This window comes from Crinia signifera, chromosome 6 (genome assembly GCF_055691185.1).
Source record: "Crinia signifera chromosome 6, ASM5569118v1, whole genome shotgun sequence".
Classification (NCBI taxonomy): Eukaryota; Metazoa; Chordata; class Amphibia; order Anura; family Myobatrachidae; genus Crinia; species Crinia signifera.
In genome coordinates, this window is record NC_139222.1 from 34668662 (window position 1) to 34674661 (window position 6000).

The following is a 6000-nucleotide window of genomic DNA, read 5'->3' on the forward strand; positions in this document are numbered from 1 at the left end:
CAGAATCCACTTCTTTCAACTCAATAATACATTTTGGATGTGTACCTAGAGTTTAAAGCAGAAAAAAACGGAACTTTTAGAATTTTCATTTTTTGACCAAAACGACAGCCCCGGGGGTTATAAACATGTTGATATGGTTGTGATTTTTTTTCTGACTGCGGTTTCAAAACCATGCACCAGAATCCACTTCTTTCAACTCAGTAATACATTTTGGATGTGTACCTAGAGTTTAAAGCAGAAAAACATAAACTTTTAGAATTTTCATTTTTTGACCAAAACGACAGCCCCGGGGGTTATTAACATGTTGATATGGTTGTGATTTTTTTTCTGACTGCGGTTTCAAAACCATGCACCAGAATCCACTTCTTTCAACTCAGTAATACATTTTGGATGTGTACCTAGAGTTTAGAGCAGAAAAAACTGAACTTTTAGAATTTTCATTTTTTGACCAAAACGACAGCCCAGGGGGTTATTAACATGTTGATATGGTTGTGATTTTTTTTCTGACTGCGGTTTCAAAACCATGCACCAGAATCCACTTCTTTCAACTCAGTAATACATTTTGGATGTGTACCTAGAGTTTAAAGCAGAAAAAACGGAACTTTTAGAATTTTCATTTTTTGACCAAAACGACAGCCCCGGGGGTTATAAACATGTTGATATGGTTGTGATTTTTTTTCTGACTGCGGTTTAAAAACCATGCACCAGAATCCACTTCTTTCAACTCAGTAATACATTTTGGATGTGTACCTAGAGTTTAAAGCAGAAAAAAACGGAACTTTTAGAATTTTCATTTTTTGACCAAAACGACAGCCCTGGGGGTTATAAACATGTTGATATGGTTGTGATTTTTTTTCTGACTGCGGTTTCAAAACCATGCACCAGAATCCACTTCTTTCAACTCAGTAATACATTTTGGATGTGTACCTAGAGTTTAAAGCAGAAAAAAACGGAACTTTTAGAATTTTCATTTTTTGACCAAAACGACAGCCCCGGGGGTTATAAACATGTTGATATGGTTGTGATTTTTTTTCTGACTGCGGTTTCAAAACCATGCACCAGAATCCACTTCTTTCAACTCAGTAATACATTTTGGATGTGTACCTAGAGTTTAAAGCAGAAAAAACGGAACTTTTAGAATTTTCATTTTTTGACCAAAACGACAGCCCCGGGGATTATTAACATGTTGATATGGTTGTGATTTTTTTTCTGACTGCGGTTTCAAAACCATGCACCAGAATCCACTTCTTTCAACTCAGTAATACATTTTGGATGTGTACCTAGAGTTTAAAGCAGAAAAACATGAACTTTTTGAATTTTCATTTTTTGACCAAAACGACAGCCCCGGGGGTTATTAACATGTTGATATGGTTGTGATTTTTTTTCTGACTGCGGTTTCAAAACCATGCACCAGAATCCACTTCTTTCAACTCAGTAATACATTTTGGATGTGTACCTAGAGTTTAGAGCAGAAAAAACTGAACTTTTAGAATTTTCATTTTTTGACCAAAACGACAGCCCCGGGGGTTATTAACATGTGGATATGGTTGTGATTTTTTTTTCTGACTGCGGTTTCAAAACCATGCACCAGAATCCACTTCTTTCAACTCAGTAATACATTTTGGATGTGTACCTAGAGTTTAAAGCAGAAAAAACGGAACTTTTAGAATTTTCATTTTTTGACCAAAACGACAGCCCCGGGGGTTATAAACATGTTGATATGGTTGTGATTTTTTTTCTGACTGCGGTTTCAAAACCATGCACCAGAATCCACTTCTTTCAACTCAGTAATACATTTTGGATGTGTACCTAGAGTTTAAAGCAGAAAAAAACGGAACTTTTAGAATTTTCATTTTTTGACCAAAACGACAGCCCCGGGGGTTATAAACATGTTGATATGGTTGTGATTTTTTTTCTGACTGCGGTTTCAAAACCATGCACCAGAATCCACTTCTTTCAACTCAGTAATACATTTTGGATGTGTACCTAGAGTTTAAAGCAGAAAAAAACGGAACTTTTAGAATTTTCATTTTTTGACCAAAACGACAGCCCCGGGGGTTATAAACATGTTGATATGGTTGTGATTTTTTTTCTGACTGCGGTTTCAAAACCATGCACCAGAATCCACTTCTTTCAACTCAGTAATACATTTTGGATGTGTACCTAGAGTTTAAAGCAGAAAAAACGGAACTTTTAGAATTTTCATTTTTTGACCAAAACGACAGCCCCGGGGGTTATTAACATGTTGATATGGTTGTGATTTTTTTTTGACTGCGGTTTCAAAACCATGCACCAGAATCCACTTCTTTCAACTCAGTAATACATTTTGGAGGTGTACCTAGAGTTTAAAGCAAAAAAAACTGAACTTTTAGAATTTTCATTTTTTGACCAAAACGACAGCCCCGGGGGTTATTAACATGTTGATATGGTTGTGATTTTTTTTCTGACTGCGGTTTCAAAACCATGCACCAGAATCCACTTCTTTCAACTCAGTAATACATTTTGGATGTGTACCTAGAGTTTAAAGCAGAAAAAACGGAACTTTTAGAATTTTCATTTTTTGACCAAAACGACAGCCCCGGGGGTTATAAACATGTTGATATGGTTGTGATTTTTTTTCTGACTGCGGTTTCAAAACCATGCACCAGAATCCACTTCTTTCAACTCAGTAATACATTTTGGATGTGTACCTAGAGTTTAAAGCAGAAAAAAACGGAACTTTTAGAATTTTCATTTTTTGACCAAAACGACAGCCCCGGGGGTTATAAACATGTTGATATGGTTGTGATTTTTTTTCTGACTGCGGTTTCAAAACCATGCACCAGAATCCACTTCTTTCAACTCAGTAATACATTTTGGATGTGTACCTAGAGTTTAAAGCAGAAAAAAACGGAACTTTTAGAATTTTCATTTTTTGACCAAAACGATAGCCCCGGGGGTTATAAACATGTTGATATGGTTGTGATTTTTTTTCTGACTGCGGTTTCAAAACCATGCACCAGAATCCACTTCTTTCAACTCAGTAATACATTTTGGATGTGTACCTAGAGTTTAAAGCAGAAAAACATGAACTTTTAGAATTTTCATTTTTTGACCAAAACGACAGCCCCGGGGGTTATAAACATGTTGATATGGTTGTGATTTTTTTCTGACTGCGGTTTCAAAACCATGCACCAGAATCCACTTCTTTCAACTCAGTTATACATTTTGGATGTATACCTAGAGTTTAAAGCAGAAAAAACGGAACTTTTAGAATTTTCATTTTTTGACCAAAACGACATCCCCCCGGTGGTTATTAACATGTTGATATGGTTGTGATTTTTTTTCTGACTGCGGTTTCAAAACCATGCACCAGAATCCACTTCTTTCAACTCAGTAATACATTTTGGATGTGTACCTAGAGTTTAAAGCAGAAAAAAAACGGAACTTTTAGAATTTTCATTTTTTGACCAAAACGACAGCCCCGGGGGTTATAAACATGTTGATATGGTTGTGATTTTTTTTCTGACTGCGGTTTCAAAACCATGCACCAGAATCCACTTCTTTCAACTCAGTAATACATTTTGGATGTGTACCTAGAGTTTAAAGCAGAAAAAAACGGAACTTTTAGAATTTTCATTTTTTGACCAAAACGATAGCCCCGGGGGTTATAAACATGTTGATATGGTTGTGATTTTTTTTCTGACTGCGGTTTCAAAACCATGCACCAGAATCCACTTCTTTCAACTCAGTAATACATTTTGGATGTGTACCTAGAGTTTAAAGCAGAAAAACATGAACTTTTAGAATTTTCATTTTTTGACCAAAACGACAGCCCCGGGGGTTATAAACATGTTGATATGGTTGTGATTTTTTTCTGACTGCGGTTTCAAAACCATGCACCAGAATCCACTTCTTTCAACTCAGTTATACATTTTGGATGTATACCTAGAGTTTAAAGCAGAAAAAACGGAACTTTTAGAATTTTCATTTTTTGACCAAAACGACATCCCCCCGGTGGTTATTAACATGTTGATATGGTTGTGATTTTTTTTCTGACTGCGGTTTCAAAACCATGCACCAGAATCCACTTCTTTCAACTCAGTAATACATTTTGGATGTGTACCTAGAGTTTAAAGCAGAAAAAACGGAACTTTTAGAATTTTCATTTTTTGACCAAAACGACAGTCCCGGGGGTTATAAACATGTTGATATGGTTGTGATTTTTTTTCTGACTGCGGTTTCAAAACCATGCACCAGAATCCACTTCTTTCAACTCAGTAATACATTTTGGATGTGTACCTAGAGTTTAAAGCAGAAAAAACGGAACTTTTAGAATTTTCATTTTTTGACCAAAACGACAGCCCCGGGGGTTATTAACATGTTGATATGGTTGTGATTTTTTTTTCTGACTGCGGTTTCAAAACCATGCACCAGAATCCACTTCTTTCAACTCAGTAATACATTTTGGATGTGTACGTAGAGTTTAAAGCAGAAAAAAACGGAACTTTTAGAATTTTCATTTTTTGACCAAAACGACAGCCCCGGGGGTTATAAACATGTTGATATGGTTGTGATTTTTTTTCTGACTGCGGTTTCAAAACCATGCACCAGAATCCACTTCTTTCAACTCAGTAATACATTTTGGATGTGTACCTAGAGTTTAAAGCAGAAAAACATGAACTTTTAGAATTTTCATTTTTTGACCAAAACGACAGCCCCGGGGGTTATAAACATGTTGATATGGTTGTGATTTTTTTTCTGACTGCGGTTTCAAAACCATGCACCAGAATCCACTTCTTTCAACTCAGTAATACATTTTGGATGTGTACCTAGAGTTTAAAGCAGAAAAACATGAACTTTTAGAATTTTCATTTTTTGACCAAAACGACAGCCCCGGGGGTTATTAACATGTTGATATGGTTGTGATTTTTTTTCTGACTGCGGTTTCAAAACCATGCACCAGAATCCACTTCTTTCAACTCAGTAATACATTTTGGATGTGTACCTAGAGTTTAGAGCAGAAAAAACTGAACTTTTAGAATTTTCATTTTTTGACCAAAACGACAGCCCCGGGGGTTATTAACATGTTGATATGGTTGTGATTTTTTTTCTGACTGCGGTTTCAAAACCATGCACCAGAATCCACTTCTTTCAACTCAGTAATACATTTTGGATGTGTACCTAGAGTTTAAAGCAGAAAAAACGGAACTTTTAGAATTTTCATTTTTTGACCAAAACGACAGCCCCGGGGGTTATAAACATGTTGATATGGTTGTGATTTTTTTTCTGACTGCGGTTTCAAAACCATGCACCAGAATCCACTTCTTTCAACTCAGTAATACATTTTGGATGTGTACCTAGAGTTTAAAGCAGAAAAAAACGGAACTTTTAGAATTTTCATTTTTTGACCAAAACGACAGCCCCGGGGGTTATAAACATGTTGATATGGTTGTGATTTTTTTTCTGACTGCGGTTTCAAAACCATGCACCAGAATCCACTTCTTTCAACTCAGTAATACATTTTGGATGTGTACCTAGAGTTTAAAGCAGAAAAAAACGGAACTTTTAGAATTTTCATTTTTTGACCAAAACGACAGCCCCGGGGGTTATAAACATGTTGATATGGTTGTGATTTTTTTTCTGACTGCGGTTTCAAAACCATGCACCAGAATCCACTTCTTTCAACTCAGTAATACATTTTGGATGTGTACCTAGAGTTTAAAGCAGAAAAAACGGAACTTTTAGAATTTTCATTTTTTGACCAAAACGACAGCCCCGGGGGTTATTAACATGTTGATATGGTTGTGATTTTTTTTTGACTGCGGTTTCAAAACCATGCACCAGAATCCACTTCTTTCAACTCAGTAATACATTTTGGAGGTGTACCTAGAGTTTAAAGCAAAAAAACCTGAACTTTTAGAATTTTCATTTTTTGACCAAAACGACAGCCCCGGGGGTTATTAACATGTTGATATGGTTGTGATTTTTTTTCTGACTGCGGTTTCAAAACCATGCACC